Consider the following 23,636-nt stretch of genomic DNA (forward strand, 5'->3'; position numbering starts at 1 on the left):
GTCTTACTCTGTGTGTTTCTTTCCATCTCCCTGTCTGTTTTCTCTTTTTAAGATACCACTCAGAATGGAATAGGACCTATTCTACTCTGGTATGGCTTAAGTGACAATATCATCAGCTGCTCTTTGGAAACCCTACGGGGTGGTTCTACTCTGTCCTATATGGTCACTATGAGTTGTAATCAACAGGATGGCAAAGGTTTTTCTTTTATCTTCAAAGAATAGCGCTATTTTCCCAAACAAGGTCACAACTTCCAGGTACAATTTTTAGCACTTCAACATATATATTTCGGAGACACTTTCAATCCGGAATACATGGTCTATCTTTTAAATCCTTTTTTTTCAATCTATTTGTGTCTTTTAATCTAAAGAGTGCCTATAATAGACAGATATATTTGGGTTATGTTCTCTTTTTAGACTATGTTTCCAATCTCTGCCTTTCAGTTGGGTTGTTTCAGTGTTTAAATTTAATTACTGATAAAGTAGGACTTATTTCTTCCTTTTTAAAATATGCTTACGTCTTTTTTATTAGTCTATAATTTCTTTTTTTTTTATTCCTGGATTGCTGGCTTCTTTTGTGTTAAATTGGTACGTCCTAGTGCACCTTTAAATTTATTTATTGTATCTTTTACAGCATATGTTTCAAGGTATTTTCTTAATGATTTCTTGTGGATTACAGTTAGCATCTTAATGTAAAACCAACTAATTCAGATGAATAATGTCTTAATTTCAATAAATAATAGATATGCCATTGTCTTAGTTATCTAGTGCTGCTATAACAGAAATACCACATGTGGATGGCTTTAACAAAGAGAAATTTATTCTCTCACAGTCTAGGGGTCTAGGGGAGGCTTTCTTTCTCTGTTGGCTCTGCGGGAAGGTCTTTGTCATCAATTTTCCCCTGGTTGAGGAGCATCTCAGTTTAGGGACCCTGGGTCCAAAGAATGTGCTATGTTCTTGGTGGTTTTTCTTGGTGGTATGAGGTCTTTTTTATATGAGGTCCCCCTGTCTCTCTGCTTGCTTCTTTTTTTTATATTTCCAAAGAGATTGACTCAACATACTATCTAATCCTGTAGATTGATCCTGCCTCATTTATGTAACTGCTTCTAATTCCGCCTCATTAACTTCATAGTGGCAGGATTTACTACACGTAGGAAAATCACATCAGATGACAAAATGGTGGACAATCATACGCTACTGGCAATCATGGCTTAGCCAAGTTGACACACATTTTGGGTGGGGGACGGTGCATTTTAACCCTTAACAGCCATCAATCACCCCAGTAAATTCTTCACTTATATGTCTCTGATGAAAAATTATATCCAATATAGAACCCCATATGTTTTCCAGGTGATTTTTTTGATCTGACAGATATTAAGAAAACTTTTTTAAAAAAGACATTAGACATTTCGGTGGTTGTGCACAGAGTGGACAGCAGGGAGAGCCCAAGAAGAGTCTTTTCTTTTTCTTTTTTTTAAAAATAACTTTCTTTCACTTATCTCAGACATGAAAATGTTCAACAATTTAACATCAGTTCATTCCCCTAAACTTCTCTGGAGTCTGCTCCCTGAGCTTGCAAGCCACTGTCACTATTGTGCTTTTAACCTTTAAAATATCTCATTTAGCTTAAAGTGTTGATTCTCTCCCCTGTCTTCCTAACTCTAAACGTCTAAAAAAACATTCTCAGCACATTTAACAGATCAATCTTTATAAAATAAAAATCTGATCACATTGTGAAAAATCAGCCTCAAAATCATCTCCAGTCCATGTTTCTAGACTATTCCATGTGATTTAAAAAGTTATTTTAGGTACACATAGAATTTTTATCTCGGTAATGTATTCACACTAAATTTTTAGGTCTATAGACCAATCAGATTAAGTCACAATATATTTTAGGTCATAAAAGCTTTTTATGATTTGAAGCTACCTCTTTTTCTTCCCTTGTTACATACTACTCCTAGTGAGGCAAGCTTTCCCTCCAAGGGGAGCTACCCTTGTTGATAACTCACTGTGGGCCAGGTTCTGATCTAAAAATGTGTTATACGTACTGCCTCATTGCATTCTCAAAATAAACAACAAGTAAGGACTATTATTGTATCTATTTCATAAATGGAGAAACTTAGCAACAGAGTTTTAAAATTTGACCAGGCTCACTTGTTATCCTGGGTTTATATCTGGCTGACTGGCTTAAAATCCTACATTCCCATTATCAAGCTAGTGACACTTGAACTAGGAAGTAGTGCCTCAAACATTGTGCATGTTGTTATACACATGCCTATAACACCATTTTACTCTTTTTGTCCTATATATCACAACTGTCATAAGAATTACCCTTTTTTGAGCTGCATTTCTGATACACTGAAATAATTAAACCTTCATTACTATAAGAACACAATTTTGTGTAGAGCTTTACTGTAAGAGAAGTCATATTGTTTGATAACTGTTTGTTTCTTTGTCTCTCCATAGCAAGCTGCATCATTCTAAAGAAGACAAAAATTATAACTAATGTAGTATATAAGACAAGGTATACCTATAATAAATGCATGTAAACTAATTACACTCATCCAGGCAAATTTGTACAGGAAAAATTAATATATAACTTTTTTTTCATGACCCTGAAGTTGCATGTCTTTGGGATTAAAAGAAAGTTAAAATTTGTGAAAATTTGAAGATGGAACTCAATATTAACACTGCAAGAACTATTAAAGAAAAAGTAGGAAAGTATATTGTGCTGAAAGACTTGTTTAAATGCTATAAGAAATTTAACTTACTGAAAGGATAAATTAAGTAAACATGAAAAAGGGAACAAAAAAATATATTCACCTTTTCTGTCAAGATTTTTGTTTTTTTTCCCTTATTTTTTGAAAAAAATGAAAACTTTTTTGAGTGTATCCTTGAAAACTTGTTTCACTTGCTTGTTCCTAAGACTGTAAATGAAGGGATTGAGTAAAGGGGCAACTGAGGTATAGATAACAGCTGCACCTTTGGATAAAGTCACCCTTTCTTTTGCTGATGACTTCATGTAAATGGAGACACAGCTACCACAAGTAAGGGAAACTACAATCATGTGGGAAGAACAAGTGAAAAAAGCTTTTGTTCTTTTCTAAGCAGAGGGAATTCTTATAATGGTCTTGATTATATATGTATAGGAAAAAATTACTAAGAGTCGTGTGACCACTAGTGTTATAACTGCTGAAACAAATGAAATCATTTCTAGGAAGTGAGTGTGTGTGCAAGAAATCTGCAGGATAGGAGAAGTGTCACACATGAAATGATCAATTACTTTGGAAGCACAGAATTCCAGCTTTAGTCCCAAGACCAACGGTGGAAAGGTAATCAGAAAGCCAGCTGTCCATGAACTGAGTAGAAGTTGGTAGCACACTTTGCTTCTCATAATGATTGAGTAATGCAGGGGTTTGCAGTTGGCTGCATAGCGGTCATAGGACATGGCAGCCAGAAGGTAGAACTCTGTAACTCCTAACAAAAGAAAAAAGAATAATTGAGATGCACAACCATTGTAGGAAATGATTTTGTTTTTAGTCACAATGGTTGTCAAGAATCTAGGAATAGAGATTGTTGTCAATAAGATTTCTAAGAAGGAGAAATTTTGTAGGAAGAAATACATTGGAGTCTTGAGGTGAGGATGCAGTAGGGTGAGGAGGATGATGGATAAGTTCCCCATCACACTCAAAATGTAGTTGAGAAAGAGAAATATAAAAATCACAATTTGTAACTGTGGGTCATCTGTGAGTCCCAAGAGAATGAATTCTATCTCCCTTGACTGGTTCTTCATTTCAGTTTTGAGACCTATTAAACTGACATTAGGAAACAACTCCAAAAGCAGAAAAAACAAATTTTTTAAAGCTACATCAGGAAAAAAAATCTGATATCCAGAAATGTACACAAGTATAAATATTTGCTGCAGTTTAACAAGGCAGATGATACCTAAAATTATAGTGTAGGTCAACCAAAGCATTCTCTATGTATCTTCTCTGTGTGTTTAATAAATTACTGCAAAAAAAGCCTTATAAAATCTAGGCAGCTTTTCCAATGTCAATTTACAATGTACGTTCAACAATTTTTATTTTATGAATTTTTAAAAAATTGATGAAACTTATACAAATATTGGTAGTTACATATTTTCCAAAACTACAACTGAATTTCTCCAATATATGCCATTAATTCTTTAGTTCCAATGCAGTACTGCTCCGTTGTTCCTTTGACTTACTTTCTTTAATTACTATTTTTCTGGTTCCAAATCATTAGTCTTCTCATAATCATTTAAACTTATCATTTTGAAATATCTTCAAGATACAGTTAGTAATTTCAAAATTCTAAACAAATTGGAAGAAAAACTGTAGCTACAGGAAAAATAAAATAAATCAAAATCAATTATTTTTTGACTGGATCTTTGTCTTGGATTCAGGTAATTTGTAAATTCTTAAATAATATTTTTTCCCTGTTTGAGCCGACCACAATAAATAATTTTGTCTTTTTAGTATAAATATGAGGATGATTTTAATAACTAGGTGTTTTAATAACTAGAAGTAATTTAATAAATTCATTTTGCTATTCAAAGACTAGTATAGAAGTGGTAGTCAATACTCACTTATGATCCTAACTATATTGTTTTTGGCACTCAATGTCATTATTCTTAAATCCATAAATAAGATTTTTCTCTACAGACGAATAGGCCTAAATTGCTCACTGGATACATTATGTTCAGTAGATGATGGCCTTCTATAGATGTCTAGGACAGAAAAGAGAGCTTTTCTCTTTATTTGAAGGAAGATATTGAGGTGCTATCCAAGCATTCATCTATGTTTAATGTCAAAGTTAATTTACAGGTTTCATATGGTATTTAAATAAATGCATTTGCAAAACGCTTTCATTATTCATTTTAAAATCATTCATGGGTTATTAATGTATGTTTTTCACATGAAAAAATAATTTCATCTCTTCCTGCATAAAAGAATTTTATTAGTTTTCCCTGAATTTCATTTTTCTCACTCTCTACTCAATGCAATAAACACATCTATTTTCTTATAAGAATTTTGCCTTATGTTTTAAATGATAGCTATTGAAAAAAAAAGTACAGTGCTCCTATGTCCAAGTGGCTTTTTTCCCAATATTTTATAGGTAGTGGTCCTTTCTAGCTTCATTTTGCTCTGGAAAAGAGAGAGAATGACAGCAAGAGAGATATTGATGAAAAATTCCAAAGTATCTATTTGTGTAAATCTCAAAACCAAAACACAAGGATAGTAGCAATTTTTCTTCTACTCCTTGACTACTGAAAGGATGAGAAGCTGAGTGATCATGAGTGTTTATTTATCAAATATGTATATCTGCACTGCCATTTCTTTAATCCCAGTGTTGCTCTAACTCAGTGGGAAAGGAGACTCTCTGAGTCAAACAATTTTTGCTAACATCATGTGTCTAGGTGACAAGTCTATATGCTGCTTTCTTAAAAATCTGCAAAACAGAAGCTATTTTTACTCTTCAAAATCTGCTGAATGATCATAGTTACATATAGTAAAAAGCCTATAATGCTACAGTTTATATCAGTGCCTATATATTCAGGCAGCTTTGAATACTGCATCTACACAGAGCATGTATGATGATCCAGATGCCAATGGTTACAGCTATTGTACTTGTAGAATTACCTTCACCTATGACCTAGGTGACTTACTGTATGCAGATTTTATTGATTTCCCTTCTCCTTTAAGGACTTATGCTATAAACAAAAGTCATATAAGAGATGTTGAATATTATTACATTTATAATATCAGAAAACATTCCATTATTTGCATAAGAAATATAATTCCAATGCTTGTCGTGGGAAGGATTCAAAGCAGAGGGGAGATTTGGAAAGTATATGTATCTGTTAATCTGTTAATATCTCCCAATATTACATACACTACAAAAATCACAGAACCTAGATATTATAGAAAATTCAATTAGAGTGCCCTTTCTGGTTACCAAATAGAGGGTTTCTGATTTTTTTCCTTAAATATCTAAACTTAAATGAAAATGATGCTCTAAGAGAAGGGCATTTTAGGAAAGGTCTCAGGTTAAAGCAACCCAGTCTTCGTAACAAAGAATGACTATGTTTACAATTGTGCACTAACAAAAGCCACATTTTTATCAATTTGCTCATAAAAGACTCAGGGGAATTAATTGAAATAAAGGGAAGAAAGAAAAAGAAATTTCCTGTGGAAACTGGTGTTCAGGACCTACCACTTACATCAAGAAAAAAAAAAGCCACAAAGCTGTATATTGATTTAAATACAAAGCTGAGGGAACACTCTCCCAAAAGATAACTAGAAACTATTTAAACTCTATATGGGATGCCAACAAGATTTCGATATTCCAATCCCCCAGAGCTATATGGGAGCCCTGCTGACGCAGTGGTTAAGAGCTTGGCTGCTAGCCAAAAGGTCGGTGGTTCAAATCCACCAGCTGCTCCTGGAAACACTATGGGGCAGTTGTACTCTGCCCTATAGGGTCACTGTGAGTCGGAATCTACTCAACAGCAACCAGTTTCATTTTTTGGGTTTTGGGGCTACATGAGTCGTTCTACTGGTCAGAGACCTTATCTCAAACAGGAACTTTTCTCTTGCCTTCATTAGGCAATATGTTAAGATTCCACTAACTTGATTGTGGCCCACCCTAAGGCTTGAGAAAGAGTATTTAAATGGCTCCTATTAATTATTATTTCTATTCTGAAACCATCTTAAACTTAAACTTAAAAGTTACAAATACAGAGCAAGAAATTTTTTTGTTTTTTCCTGAATCATTTGATGCCCTATCTCCTGCTCAACACTACAAGGTGCGTTCCTTACAAAAAAGAAAATATCTACTATATAATAACATGAATCCATTTTTAATAAATATTAGAACAGTAGCACACTAACAATGATATATTAATAACATCCAATATCCCAATCCCATTCAGTTTTTACAAGTTTATAGATGTATAAATAGCTCAGTTATGTTTTCATTTGATTAGCATGACTCTTTAATTTCATTTAACACAGAATGGTTTTTCAGTCTTTCCTTAACTTCCTTGCATGTTGGAGATTACTTTCTGGTAAGCCTATATAATGTCCCTTGATTTGTGTTTTTCTGATTAGATTCCATTAATTTACTTTTTGACACCAGCATCACGGAAGTGACTCTATTTTTTCATTGAGTCTTATCTCTTGCATAAACTGGTGATTGACAGACTTCTCCACCATAAAAGTAATGTTTTATATTTGTAATTAATAAGCATTTTGTGGGAAGGTACTTTGAATACTCTGGATAAAGCAATCTTCATAACACTTTCAACTTATTAATTACTTAATATCATTATGTACTCATGGTTTCCAGTTTTATTTATTAACAAACAAATATGTCATTCATCTATGTAGCTTATGTATTTAATTTTTACCTCAATTTTTACTTTAATTTCAATTGGTCCCATTTTTTAAAAAATTCCTGCTGTTCAATAGTCTTATATCTGTACTTAAATATACTGGGAAAAGTTTATTTCATCAAACTATTAAACATTCTTCAGTATAGTTTATGTGAATTTTTTCAAATTCTTTAGTTTTTATGAGTCTATTCAGCATTTATTGTTTTGGCTTGCTATTACTTGGTGACCTCTTAAACATAATATAAGGTATTTTATTGTGAAGTCACATTATTTAGAATTTATCTGTGTCTATTTCAGTAGGATTGTCATTAGAAGTTTGTGAGGCAGTGGGATTAAGTTAACGAGAGTGAAACAACTGGGATGGAAATAATGACAATGTTGACGCAATGTGAAGAATGTAACAATGTCACTGAACATTATCTATAGAAATTTTTTAAATGGAAGTGTGTTTTGCTATGTATATTTTTACCAAAAATGTGATCAAATATTTTTAAAAGCTGGTTCAGCTATATTAATATAAATCAGTATAGATATTTTTCATAATGACAAAAAGTTATATTCATCAAGAAGATAGAACAATTCCAAATTGGTATGCACAATGTCAAAGTGTTGGAAATTAGAAATTCACAGTACTACAAAGAGAATAAAAAAAATCCATAGGCATTTTGGAGATTTAAATAGCTCAATAATTATATACAAAGCAAAAATAAAATAAAGGTATAGAATATTTAAATTATGTGATTCATGAACTCAACCAAGTTGAACTAACTAGAACACTGTACTTAACTACACAACACTTATAATTTTCAAATGTTCATGAAATGTTTATTAAAAATTTGACTATATGCTAGGCCATAAAATAAGACTCAACAAATTTCAAATAATTTAGGTTAAATAAAGCATATTTTCTGACATCATAGAATTTTTAAAAATTATACCAGTAGAGTTGTAAATATAAATGAAATGGGCTGTTTTTAATAATATTCAAAGATAACTAGAAATCCAAATATGCATGGACATTTAGGCAATATACTTATAAATAATGTATAGGTTGAAAATAAAATCACAATAAGAATTAGAATACTTACAATTGAATGAAATGAAAATAATAAAATTACATACCAAAATGTGTAAATGCAGGTCAAGTTAACATTCTCAGAAATTGTAAGGCCTTAAATAAACACATGAGAACAGAGGAATAGGCTGAAAGTTCATCCATCTTGACGGATGATCTAAGTTTCCATCCCAAACATTTTTTAAAAATGGCAAATTACACTTTAATTTGAAAGAAGATAGAGAGCAGGAGAAACAAACAAAATAAAACACATACAATCCACTAGGGAATATTAATGGAGCTAAAATTTAGCTAATAACAAGAATAATAGAATACACATATGCCCTTACGATAAAGAAAATGAAAATACATGTATCCGATATAAAAAATAGTGAGGTGATTTTACTTCTTAGTTTATAGATCTTATCACATAAGAGGAGTGTTTGAAAGCTTTATGACACTGGAATTGAAAATATTGATGAAATGGACTATTTATGAGGGAAGAACGTGGGGAAGTAACTTTCCATAGCTCTCACAATATGAAATAGGCAGTCTGAATTGTTCCATAAGTTTAAAAGTTGTTTCATGATTAACTATCTTCTCACTAAGAAATTTCATGTAGTTTTCCTATAAAGTGCCTAGTTCTTTGCTTTTATTGTCATTGTTTGTTTGTTTTATTTTGAAAAATTCTTGGAGCCCTGGTGGCACAGTTGTTAAGAGTTACAGCTGCTGATGGGGAAGCCAACATGGTGCTATGGACAGAGGCACCATGCTGTCCCTCTGCAGCAAAGACCCCCAAAACTAAGTAAAACAGACACAAATGTCAATCCTGGAACCCTAAGCATCAAATGAAGGGAAAGAATTTGATCAAGCACTGAATGGGATAAGAAACTGACAGAGAACAGAGAATGAGGAGAAATGTGGAGTGGAGGTTCCCTACCAGCTAACATGGCACAGATTCACCATCTTGGACTATAACCACCAAGGAATGCAGACAGGGAGTACAGGAAGGCAACGGGCTCCCAACAGGAGATAGAGCACTCAGCAAGCAGGGTTACACATTTTCCCACCCCTCACCCTTCTTCCTTTTACGCGGCCTCCTCCATTTTCCAATGGGCTAGAGTCACTCGGATGGAGAGACACCAGTTCACTGCTGCCCAGGTCCTCCCTGACCCCACCAGCTGGCTCCTTCAGTGCCGATTATTTTTGTTATTGTTGTTATTTTTTTTTTTTGCCTTTCTTTGTTTCTTCTCTCTGTCTCCTTTCCTTCCTTTTCTTTCTTCCACCCTGCCAGCCCCTTTGCTGTCCCCATCCTTTATTGACAAGCTATGCCACACTGCTGAGCCGGAGAGCCACTGGCACATCTTCCTCAGTTTTGTGCCACCCCACTGGCCAGATCTCTTAGCACCATTTTTTTTCTTGCTTCTCTCTTTCTCTCCCTACCTTCCTTTGCTTTCTCCCACCCATGTGGGAGGCCCATGTGAAGTCCCCATCTCTTCTTGATGGGCCGTGTTAGCACTGTTCAGCTAGAGAGCTGCCAACATGGCCTCCCCAGTTCTGTGTTGCCCACACTGGCTGGGTCTCTCAGTCCATTTTTTTTCAGATATTTTCTCTATCTCTTCCTTCTTTCCCTATCTTCCACCCACCTAGACCCATGTGCTGCCCCCATCCCATCTTAACGGGTAGTGTTGCACTGCTGGGCTAGAGTGCCCTGGATCCATGCTGCTGCCACTGGCCGGCTCAGCACCATATTTTTTTTGTTTTTGTTTCTACTCTCTCTCTTCCTCCTTTCCTGTTTCTAGTCTTGTATAGTGTCCCTGCTCCTTCTCAAACTGCCTTACTGCACCACTCGGCTAGGGAGCCACCAGCACACAGCCTCCCTGGGCCTACATTATCCCCACCAGCCAGCTCCCTAATCACAATATTGTTTTAGTTTGTTACCTTTGGTCTTTTCTTTTTTCCAGTTTCTTCTCTCTCACCCCCTACTCCTCTTCCTTTCTCCCACACACCTAGCCTTGTGTGCCACCCCCACCCTCTCTCAAAGAGTTGTGATGCACCACTAGACTAGAGAGACACTGGCACACTGCCTCCCCAGTTCTGCATCACCATTACCAACTGGCTTTCTCAGCACAATTTTCATTTGTTTTTGCTTTCTTTCCTTTTGTAGTTGTTTCTTTTCTCTCTCTTCATTCCTTCTTTTTCTTTCACCTGCCCACCTAGCCCTGTGAGCTGCCCCCTCCTTATTGACAGGCTTGCTGCACCACTTGGTTAGAGAGCCTTTGGCACACGGCCTCTCTGGGTCTGCACTACTCCCACAGGCTGGCTCCCTCACAACCATATTTTTTTCTTTTTCCTTCTCCCCTTTCCTTCTTCCTTCCACCTAGGCCCTGCACTGCCTCCACTCTTTCCTGACAGGCCATGCCACACCAGCCGGTGAGAAAGACATCAGCTTGCCATCACCCTGCTTCCACCCTGCCCCCAACAGCAGACTCCTTCAACACCATATTTATTTTTGTTGTTGTTGTCTTGTTTCCTCTCTCTGTTTCCCTTCTTTCCTTTCCTTTCTCCAGTCCATCTAGCCCCAAGCACTGCCCATGCACCTTCTCAACAGGCTGAGCTAGGCTCTCTCAACTAGAAAGTCACCAGCACATGGCCTCCCTGGGTATGCCCAGCCACACCTGCTGAATTCCACCACACTGCCATTGTATTTATTTTTTTTTCTTTTGCCTCTCCATTTTTGCTTTGTTTTGATTCTGTTCTTCTGTCTCTTATTTCTCTTCTTTCTGGCACCTGCTTAGTTTCACACATTGCATTCTCTCACTTGCCTCCTGCCTATCTACACCACACACAAGGTGCCGTACCCATGAGAGGCATCAGTGCAAACTCCTGGACCTCTGAACCACATTGGCACTTCCCTGTCAGCCCAAGTTCATGTTGCAAATGATCCATCCTTCTCTCCCCACCCTACTGGACCTTCTCAGCTGCATCATAGCTGAGCAACCAGCCTTGCCCACCTGGGCAAGGTGGTGAGAAGTATGCCTACAGACGAGCAACAAAACACACCCAGCCTACCTGCTCAGATATAACCAAAAAAAAAAAAAAAAAAGGGTGAAACAAACAAATCTACAATCAATAAATGAAGAAAATAATTCCTGAATGTCCTGGAAACAATAGACAATATCAAAACATATTAAAAACAACAGGACAGGATGAGTCCAAAAACCAACCAAAGTAAAACACCACATGACCTCTGGTAGAAGTAAAGGCACTGGAATTACCTCATAGGGAATTCAAAAGTCTAATATTCAGGACTCTCCAAGAGATTAAGAAAGAGATGAAGGAAAAGGCAGACAAAACTAAGGAAAAAATAGACAAAATCATGGAAAATACAGACAAAAATCAGGGAAAACACAAAGCAAAGGGAGAATTTGGGGAAATAATACAAGAGCAAAATGTCAAAATAAATAAACAATTAGAAACCATGCAAAAACAGCAATTAGAAATCCAGAAGACAAAATAATTTTAGAAATGGGCAGTGCAATAGAAGGTTTTAGGAGCAAATCTGAAACAAGGGAACACAAGATCAGTGAAACCGAAGACAAATCCTTGGGTACCACTTTGTTTGAGGAAAAATCTGAAAAAAGAATAAAGAAAACCTGAGAACCATGTGGGATACAATCAGAAGCAAGAATTTGTGAGTAACAGGAATTCCAGAACAGAGGAGAAAATGGAAAACATAGAGAGAATCACTGAAGACTTGCTGACAGAAAGCTTCCCTAATATAATGAAAAATGAAGAGCTGACCATCCAAGAAGCTCAAAAAAAGCACATATAGAATAGACTTCAAAATAAAGTCACCAAAGCGTTTCGTAATTATACTTGCCAAAACAAAAAACAAAAAAAGAATCCTGAGAGTAGTTGAGAAAAATGAAAAGTCACATACAAAGGGGATTACAAGGCAGAAACCATGCAGGCAAGAAGGCAATGGGATGACATATAAAAACTTGAAAGAAAATTTCTCCACTAAGAATAATAATAATAAAAAAGGAATAATACATCCTGCAAAATTCTCACTCAAATATGATGGTGAAATTAGGAAATTTCCAGATAAACAGAAATTAAGGGAATATGTCAAAACCAAACCAAACTTACAAGAATTATGAAAAGGAGTCCTTCAGTTAGAGAACCAACGACATCAGACAACAACCTGAATCTAGGACACAGGAGAGTATCAGCCAGGTGCCAACCTAGCTAATGAGCACTAAAGGACAAAAGAAAACTAAAAGATTTACAACAGGGGACAAGGGAAGTCAATCTGCAAATGACAACAACATCAGAACAATAAAAGTGAGAATAAACAGTGTAGGTACAGGATTTTCAAATGGAAAGGAAGTCAAGGTGATATCATGTAATAAAAGACTGGTTTAAACTTAGGAAGATGGTGTAAATTTTAAGATAACCACAAAGAAGGTTAATAAACCTACTCATTAGAATAAAGAAGAAAAAGATAAAGTCTCAGTGTCATGGATTGTATTGTGTCCTCCCAAAATATGTCAGCTTGGCTATGTCATGATTCCCAGTATTGTGTAATTTTCCACCATTTTGTCATCTGATGTGATTTGCCTATGTGTTGTTAATGAGATGAGATTAGTATCAGTTAATGAGATGCTATTAGTAGCTGCTATGTTAATGAGGCAGGACTCAATCTATAGGAAGAGTTTGTGTCTTAAGCCAATCTTTTTTGAGATATAAAAGAGAGAGAGAGATGGTGACCTCATATACCGTGAAAGCAGCACCGGGAGCAGATAGTGTCCTTTGGACCCAGGGTCCCTGTGCTGAGAAGCTCCACGACCAGGGAAGATTGAGGACAAGAACTTCACTCCAGAGCCAACAGAAAGAGAGAAAGCCTTTCTCGGATCTGATGCCCTGAATTTGGACTTCTAGCCTACTAGGCTGTGACAGAATAAACTTCTGTTTGTTAAAGCCATCCATTTGTGGTATTTCTGTTATAGCAGCACTAGATAACATAAAAAACATAAAATCTACAAAAGTGAAAGACATGAAAAAAAATCCACAAACCAAAGGAATTCAGTACAGGAGAGAAAGAGGTGTGAAGAAAACATCTGCACCACACACACACACACACACACACAAAAGCACTACAAAATAACAGCAATAAACTCATACCTGTCAATAATCATACTGAATGTAAATGACTTAAATGTACTTGTAAGGATACAGAGAGTGACAGAATGGGTTAAAAAAACAGAATTCCTCAATATGCTGTCTACAAGAGGCACACCTTAGAAATGAAGACATAAACATATTAAAAATGAAAGGATGGAAAATAATATAGTAGGCAAATGACAAATGAAAAAGGAGAAGGAGAGGCAACACTAATCTCAGATAACATAGACCTTCAAACAAAAGTCATAAAAGATAAGGAAGGACATTCTATAATGATTAAAGGGACAATCCACCATGAGGACATAACAATAATAAATATCTACACAAGCAATGACATGGGTCCAAAAACATAAAACAAACTTTAACAACACTGAAAGGAAATTGACAGTTTCACAAAAATAGTAGGAGTCTTTAACGCACCAGTTTTGGTAAAGGACAAAACATCTAGAAAGAAACTCAACAAAGATACAGAAGATTTAAAGGCCACAATCAACCAACTTGACCTCATAGACATATACGGAGCAATCCACCCAACAGCAGCAAAGTACATGTTATTTTTCAATGCACATGGAATGTTCTCCTGAATAGACCTCATCTTAGGGCACAAAGCAACCTTAAACAAAACCCAAAACACTGAGATAATACAAAGCACCTTCTCTGATCACAAAGCAACAAAAGTTAGAAATTAATAAAAAGAAGAGCAAGGAAAAAATCAAATATATGGAAACTAAATAACAACCTGCTTAAAAACCAGTGGGTAATACAAGATATCAAAGGGAGAATTTAAAAAAAATTCAAAGTCACAAATGAGAATGGAAACACATACCAAAACTTTTGGGACACAACAAAGGCAGTGCTCAGAGGTCAATAGTGATAGATGCTCACATGAAAAATGAAGAAAGGGACAAAATCAAAACACTAGCTATACAACTTGGACAAACAGAAAGAGAAGAGCAGAAGTCCACAACCATGAAAAGAAAGGAAATAATAAAAATCAGAGAGAAGTGAATGAAATAGAAAATAGAAAGGAGCAAGAAAACCAAGAGTTGGTTCTATCAAAGGATCAAGAAAATCAACAAACCATTGGTCAAACTGACAAAAGAAAAACAGGTGAAGACAAAAATAACCCAAATAAGAAATGAAACGGGGGACATTACAACAGACTTAACTGAAATAAAAAGGCTCATTAACAGAGTACTATGAAATCTATATTCCAACAAATTTGAAAACCTCGAGGAAATGGACAAATTTCTAGAAACACACTATCTTCCTAAGCTAACATAAACTGAGGTCTAAAATCTGGACAGACCCATAACGAGAAGAGATTGAAAAGATAATTTAAAAAACTTCCAATAAAAAACAGCCTTGGCTCAGAAGGCTTCACTGAAGAATTCTACCAAACATTCAAAGAAAAATTCACAGTAGTACTCCTAAAACTATTTCAGAAGATACAAAAGGAAGGGATACTTCCGAACTGATTCTATGAAGACAACATAACCCTGATACCAAAATCAGACAAAGACACCACAAAAAAAGGAAAATTACAGACCAATATCTCTCATGAATATATGCAAAAACTCTCCACAAAATTCTAGCCAATAGAACTCAGCATCATATTAAAAAAAACACCATGACCAAGTGGAATTCATACCAGGTATGCAACAATGATTCAACATTAGAGAAACAGTCAATGTAATCCACCACATAAATAAAACAAAAGAATCACATGATCATCTCAATAAACTCAGAAAAGTCATTTGATAAAGTATAACACCCATACCTCATAAAAACTCTCAATAAAATAGGTATAAAAAGGAAATTTCTCGACATAATAAAGGGCATCTAAACAAAACCAACAGCCAACATCGTTCTCAACAGACAGTGGCTGAAAACATCCCCCTGAGAACAGGAACAAAACAAGGATGCCCTTTATCACTACTGCTATTAAATATTGTGCTAGAAGACCTACCTACAGCAATAAGAAAAAGAAATAAAGGATATTCAAATAGGCAAGGAAGAAGTAAAACCATCCCTATTTGAGGATGATATTATACTGTACATAAACATCCTCAAAGATATTACAAGAAAACTACTGGAACTAATAGAAAGATTCAGCAGTATAGCGGGATACAAGATAAACATACAAAAAAAAACTGTTGGATTCCTATACTCCAATAAAAAGAACATGGAAAAGGAAAGGAGTAAAGCAATACAATTTAAGATAAGTCCTAAAAAAATAAAATACTTAGGCATAAATCTAACCAGGGATGTAAAGGACATATACAAAGAAAACTATGAAATCCTACTACAAGAAACCAAAAGAGACCTACATAAATGGAAAAACATACCATGCACATGGATAGGTAGACTCAACATTGTGAAAATATCAATTCTACCCAAAGCAATCAACAAGTACAATGCAATGCCGGTCCAACAGCATTCTATAACAAGATGGAAAAACTAATCATTAAATTTTTATGGAAAGGTAAGATGCCACAGATAAGTAAATCACTATTGAAGAAGAAGAATAAAGCAGGAGACCTCATACTATTAGACCTCAGAAACTGCTATACAGCTACAATAGTCAAAACGGCCTGGTATTGATACAATGACAGACACAGTAATCAATAGAATTGAATCAAGTATGCGGATGTAAATCCATCCACCTATTGTCAACTGATCTTCAACAAAGGCCCAAAGTCCACTAAATGGGGAAAGACAGTCTTTCTAACAATTGGTGCTGGCAAAACTAGATGTCCGTTTGTAAAAAATGAAACAGAACCATACTTCACACCATACACAAAAACTAATTCAAAATAAGTCAAAGACCTAAGTATGAAATCAAAGCTATAAAGATCATAGAAGAAAAAACAAGGTCAACACAAAAGTCCCTAATACATGGCATAAATGGCATACAAACCATAACCAACAATACACAAACACCAGAAGATAAGCTAGTAACTGGAATCTTCTAAAAATTAAACACTTATGCTCATCAAAAGACTTCATCAACTGAGCAGAATGAGAACCTACAGATTGGGAAAAAAAATTTGGCTATGACAAGTCCAACAAAGTTACAATCTCTAAAATCTGTAGGAAAAATCCAGCACCTCTACAACAAAAAAGACAAATAAACCAATTAAAATATGCACAAAGTATATGAACAGATACTTCTCTAAAGAAGACATTCACATGGCTAATAGACACATGAGAAAATATTTGTGATCACTAGCCCTTAGAGAAACATAAACAAAAACTACAATGAGACACCATCTCACCCCAATATTACTGGCACTAATAAAAAAAAAAAAAACAGAAATTAACAAATATTGGAGAGGTTGCAGGGAGATTGGAACTCTAATGCACTGCTGGTGGGAATGCAAAATGGTACAACCATTTAGGAAAAAGATATGGTGGCTTCCTTAAAAAGCTAGAAATAGAAATACTATATGATCCAGCTATCCCACTTCTAGGAATATATCCTAGAGAAATAAAAGCCATCATACAAACAGACATATGTGCACCCATGTTCATCGCGACATTATTAACAATAGGAAAAAGATGGACACAAACTAAGTGCCCATCAACAGAAGAATGGATAAACAAACTATGGTACATACACAACATGAAATACTATGCAATAATAAAGAACAATGATGAATCTGTGAAACATCTTACAACATGGATGAATCTGGACGACATTATGCTGAGTGAAATTCAGTCATGAAAGGACAAATACTGTATGAGATCAATGTTAGAAAAACTCATGGAAAGGTTTACACACAGAAAGAAACAATCTGTGATGGTTACGAGGGAGGAGAAGAGTGGGGAGGGAAAATCACTAAACAATAGGTAAGTGGTAAATTTGGTGAAGGGTCAGATAGTACACAATGCTAGGAAAGTCAGCACAACTTAACCAAGGCAAGGTCATGGAAGCTTCATAGACACATTCAAACCCCCAGAGGGACGGAATTACTGGGCTAAGGGCTTGGGACCATAGTCTCAGGGGACATCTAGCTCAATTGGCATAACATGATTTATAAAGAAAATGTTCTACATTCTACTTTGGTGAGTAACCTCTTGGGTCTTAGAAACTTGTGAGTGGCTATCTAAGACATTTCTCTGGTCCCGCCCCATCTGGAGCAAGAGAGAATGAAGAGAACGAAAGACACAAGGGAAAGATTAGTCCAAAGGACTAATGGACCACAAGTACCACCACCTCCACCAGACTGAGTCCAACACAACTAAATGGTGCTCAGCTACCTCGACCAACTGCTCTGATAGGGATCACAATAGAGGGTCCTGGACAGAGCCAGAGAAAAATGTAGAACAAAATTCTAACTCACTAAAAAAGAGCAGACTTACTGGTCTGACAGAGAGGAATGGAAATAGAGAACTCAAGATTGAGAAGTGGACAGTGTTGACATGTCATGAGGTTGGCAATCAATGTCACAAAGCAATATGTGTATTAGTTTTTTAATGAGAAGCTAATTTGCTCTGTAAACCTATAGCACACAAAAAAACAGAACTGTATCTATAATGACAACAGCAACTCAAAAGATTAGATAAGAATCTTAGGGAACAGTGAGTTTATGTTGATGGGGGAGGAAGAACCCAGAAAATGAGGGTGAGAATGGTTGCACAACTCAAAGAATGTAATCAATGTCACTGAATTGTACATGTAGAAACTGTTGAATTTGTGTATGTTTTGCTATGTATATTCCCAAAGACAACAACAAGAAAATAATTAAAACAAAAAAGAAGGAAAAAAAAAAAAGAGCTTGGCTGCTAAAGAAAAAGTTGGCAGTTCAAATCCAAAGCAGCTCCTTGGAAACCCTATGGGGCAGTTCTACTCTGTCTAGGTTCACTATGAGTCAGAGTCGACTCAAAGGTAACAGATTTTTTTTTTTTTTTTTTTTTTTTGGTTTATCACTTCAAAAATTGCCTCTCCTTTTTTTTCCCCCTTCTCTTTCTGGAACCCCATCAATCCATCTGGTAGAAGTTTTCACCTTATTCTCTTTATCTCTTACCCTCTTCTCTAGTTTTCCTTTAGTATTTCTCAAATATTCACTCTTCTGAGTTCTGTTCCAGTACACTAGCCCTTTCTTTGGCTATGTTAATCTGCTCTTAAACTCCTCCACTGAGTTATTAAGGAGAGCTTTAAATATCAGATTTTTTTTCCTCAGTAATTCTAAGAACTTGAATCAAAATTACAATTCTTACTGTGATCTTTTGAATATATTAAGCATAACTAATTTAACATTTGTGCCTTTTCAGTCTATTTTCTATAGCCACTCTTCCTCTGTTTTTATTGTTAGCTTTGTTTGATTTTATTTATATTGCTTTATCTGCTCATGTGTCAGGGTATTGTTTCTGATAGATGTGAGTTGTGTGACAAAGTTATAGAAATATATTGGTGTTTAGGGCAATGATATCTTCCTACAGAGATTTTATGCTTTTTTCTAGCAGATGATTAGGGACACTAATATTCAAAAGCATATTAATCTAAATCCATGAATTGATGCAATTTTAAGCTTTTCTTTAGGGTAAAGACTATCTTCTCCCCACTCATTTCTACTGTTTAACCTTTTAAATAAACTTTGAAAGTATAAAAGTTTTCTAGCTTCACAAACTTGGCAAGTCCTACACTCCAGTTTTTGTTCTCTAACCTGTTAGGAATGATTTATCTATTCAGCTACCTCTTCCATTAAGGGCAGGGAAAAGTGACCTCCTTTGCTGGGATTATCATTCTGAATTCTTTAATATATTGTATTTTAAACCTAAAATACTTTGCTTTTTTTTACTTTCCAGCTTTCCTGTTGTTTCTGTGCAAGGATTGTCCTGAACTGAGAGTGAATACACTCGTTATCTATATTTTCAGATTTACCCTGAGGATAAACAACTGGGCCGATGCATCTGAGGCTGAGTGAGTTCAAGAAACAGTTCTAGATGTCTTTTTAGTTAATCAACGTGATGATATACCATTCCTTTGCCTAGTATACTTTCATACATCATAATTTTCATGAGAAAATTCACGTATGTGTATTTCCTCATTCGTCTGAACTTGGATGTTGGTTCCTCTACTGTATTAATTTACAAAGATATGAAAAATGGAAATAGTGCCAAGCTGTTTTCATGTCTTTGTAAGGGAATGCTAAGGAAATTTTCTTCTGTGTTGGCATTGTGGTTGACTTTCCAAAGCTGTAAAAATCAAATGCTTAATCCTCGTGTCTTAATTATCTTGTCCTGCTATAACAGAAATACAATAAGTGGGTGACATTAACAAACACATTTATTTTCTCACATTTTAGGAGGCTAGACAGAAGTTTGAATTCAGGGCACCAGCTCTGGAGGAAGGCATTCTATCTGTGTCTCTTCGAGGGGTAGGTCCTTGTCTCTTTTCAGCTTCTGTTCCTTGGTTCCTTGGTGATCTTCAAGTGGCATGGTATCTACCTTCTCCCAACTATGCTTGCTATCCCTGGCTTAATCTGCTCTTTTATATCTCAAAAGGGATTGATTTAAGACACATCCTACATTATTGGAAAACCTGGTGGTGCAGTGGTTAAGAGTTCTGTTGCTAACCAAAAATTGGCAGTTTGAATCCACCAGCCACTCCTTGGAAAGCACATGAAGCAGTTCTACTTTTTCATATAGGGTTGCTATGAGTCAGAACAGACTCAATGGCAATGTCTGTTTTTGCTACATTATTAACACAACAAAAAAACACATTCCCATACGGCATTATAACCACGGGTAGAGTGGTTAGGATTTGCAACAGATATTTTGGGGCAGACACAATTCAATTTATAACACCCTACAATCAAGATAATTTTGGGGTCAAGGAACCATTACAGAGCTAAATAACTGGCAGTTGGACAGATTCTGCTACCAGAAACCATTATCTAGAATCTCTCATTATTCCATATACAGTGGAGTTTGCTAAAAGAGAAAGATTAATAGATCCATGTCATCATCAGCTTAGAAATGATTTTCCCTCCATTTTCTGTGAATGTTGCAACCTGACAATGACTCTCAAGGTCAAGCATAAAAGGTCTTAGAGAACCAGATACATGAATACGCAGTGCTTCTGAGAATGACAGGCTTCTCTTTACGATGATTTGGTATATCACACTGTATTTGCTGCTCTGCCCTCTCAATTTGAGTAGAAGAGAAAGAATTTCAGAGAAACACTTGGGCACAGAGAGTGAGCAGAAGTGAAGTAGTCATTACAGTCATTACTTGTTAAACCCAGAATGTGCAGGTTTCCCTTAGATCAATTAAACATCATAAAAGATAATCACACTTTAGGCATTTTGCAAGAACCCTTTCAAGTTTAGCTGCTTCGAGATTAAGGAACACTAATGCAATTTTCTATGTTGTGTACCTCAGAGTTAAATACTGGTGAGGGATTGGTTGTAGCACCGCAATTTGTGTAAAGTCCACTGAATTTACTCATATGCACCATATAGGAGTATCTGCATTTAGACACCCTCCCACAAAGATCCAATGTTAATCAAAAGAGATTTAAAGGAGCACCAGATAGATAAATGGTGTTTGTCCTTTTCCATCTGTCTTCTGCCTTTGTCCCAATCACGAACTATCTCTGAGTAGAGAAAAGGCAATGAAAGGAGCCCAAGACTCCATCCAAATTTCCATGCCTGGCCGAAGCTAGTTGAATATGAAGCTGATATTTTTAAATTGACCAGACTAAACTCAATGTGACTAGCAAGTAATGGCTTTACATGATATGAAATTAAGAGCTGGGAAAGAAATTTCACCTGTGCACAATAGATTGGAGTGCCTAAAAAAATTATATGTATGTATATACATATATATATATTATTTCACATATCAACAAAGTCATAGATTTGGAGCAAAACCTAAGCCCTTCATACTGTTGGATTCTTAAACACTAGTGTTACATTTGAATAACGTTTCTTAATTAAAAAAATTAATCTATGTATATCTTTTATAATTTTATCTCAAGGTAAGCATAAAAAAAAACAAACCCAGTGCCGTCGAGTCAATTCTGACTCATAGTGACCCTGTAGGACAGAGTAGAACCGCCCCCTAGAGTTTCTAAGGAGCACCTGTCGGATTTGAACAGCCAACCCTTTGGTTTGCAGCTGTAGCACTTAACCACTATGCCACCAGGGTTTCCACAGTAAGCATATGGCATAAAAACTATTCTCATCTTTATTTAAAAAAAATGAGAACACTGAAGTTGGAAAAGCTAATGTGCCTAATTTTCTTAAGTTCTTATTGATGGTAAGTTGAAAGTTAGGTATCGTAACTCAGTACTTCAATAACAGTCATTATTTATTTAACCAGAAAAAAAGTACCTTATTGCTTATAATGTATTAAATAATTATAATTACGAATACACCAAATTTAACTCAATTTCAGATGGAACCCCAAATCTACATATATGGATAAGTATTTTTCTTTTTGTCTATAGTTGCAAAGACTGTCGTTTACTTAGTTTGCTCAGAATGACAGCTATTGTTCCGGCATGCCAGATGCCAATCAGGTTTAAAAACATAAAGTGTAGTCACGTAGAATGATTACTACATATGTCGTTAAAAAAAAAAAAAAAGAAATGTTGCTGTCCAATCAATGGCAAACCCATGTGCCTAAAAATCGAAATGTGTTTCACAGGGTTTTCAATGGCTTATATTTTGGAAGTAGATTTCCAAGCCTTTCTTCTGAAGCAGTTTTGGGTGGACTCGAATTTCCAACCTTTTGTTTAGCAGTTGAGTGCAGCATTAGCAGTTTGTACCACCCAAGGAACCCACTATGTCATAGGAGTCTGCAAAAATAATTACGCTTTTATACTTGGTCATGTGTATAATATTTTTAAGTATTAACTAAATGTTAGTTATTAATGGAATGTCTAGTTATGCAAGGCTTTGCAATGTAGAATTTTTTTCTCTTATCTGCTGTCTCTATCATGACTGTAATCCTAATGTAATACATAAAAACAACGATTGTGCCTTCCTTATTGCTGTAATGTTTTTTCCAAATTCTGAATAATGTGGGCAAGCCTGTTATATTTATAATCTTAATATTTTCATGTGCTTGTACAGTGAATTCTTCATACAGATATTATAGAATTTATATACAATTGGATTATAATCATCAATTTACTTCTTTTTTTCCTTACACTGGATATGAACAAGCACAAAAGCCATTCTTTTCCTTCATTGAATCACTTCCTATGTAGATACTGAAATTTGGGAATAAAGAGATGAATAAATACATGAATGAAAGGGATATGTAAAAGATCTCTGAGACTATTTAAATCACAGACAAGTGTAAGGTATCATCAAGACTTACAGGTTTTAGATTCCTCAGAGAGAATTCACCATGTTCATTTCTCATATTGGAACGCATTGTGTTCCAGATCTTTAGATACATATAAAGACCAAAACTTATTTGAATTATACTAAAAATCTGCATAACAACACTTTTCATGATTTGACAAGTACTTCAAGTTTTTTTTTTATTTTGTTATACTTCACTTTGTAAGTAGTCTACAATTTAACAATGAAGTCTGTTAAAAAAAATTTCTAGTCAACATAATTTGGGAGAACAAGAAAAGAAAAAGAAATTTTGAAATTGTAATTCTTCTAAAATATAGCCATTAATTAATGTTTTATATTTTAAGCCAGATGAATCATTATCACAACACTGTTCATATAACTTGTGAGGTTCATATAGTTAAAATAATTATAAAACCAAAACCCGCTGCCGTCAAGTCAATTCCGACTCATAGCAACCCTAAAGGACAGAGTAGAACTGCCCCATAAAGTTTCCAAGGAGTGCCTGGCAGATTCGAATTGCTGACCTCTTGGTTAGCAGCTGATACACTTAACCAGTATGCCACCAGGCTTTCCAAAATAGTCATAGTGTAGCCTAAATTTATTTTTGTAGTTTGCGATGCGGAACTTTTTATAATTTACAGAAAAAATAGAAGTGAAA

The 23,636-nt window shown here is 35.3% G+C and overlaps 1 pseudogene; it reads right to left on the bottom strand.

Annotated features, from left to right (window-relative positions):
• Positions 1 to 2,378: 2,378 nt before the first annotated feature.
• LOC126077908 (olfactory receptor 6C6-like) lies at positions 2,379 to 3,790 on the bottom strand (annotated as a pseudogene).
• Positions 3,791 to 23,636: the final 19,846 nt, after the last annotated feature.

The sequence above is a fragment of the Elephas maximus genome, chromosome 6, assembly GCF_024166365.1.
Source record: "Elephas maximus indicus isolate mEleMax1 chromosome 6, mEleMax1 primary haplotype, whole genome shotgun sequence".
NCBI lineage: Eukaryota > Metazoa > Chordata > Mammalia > Proboscidea > Elephantidae > Elephas > Elephas maximus.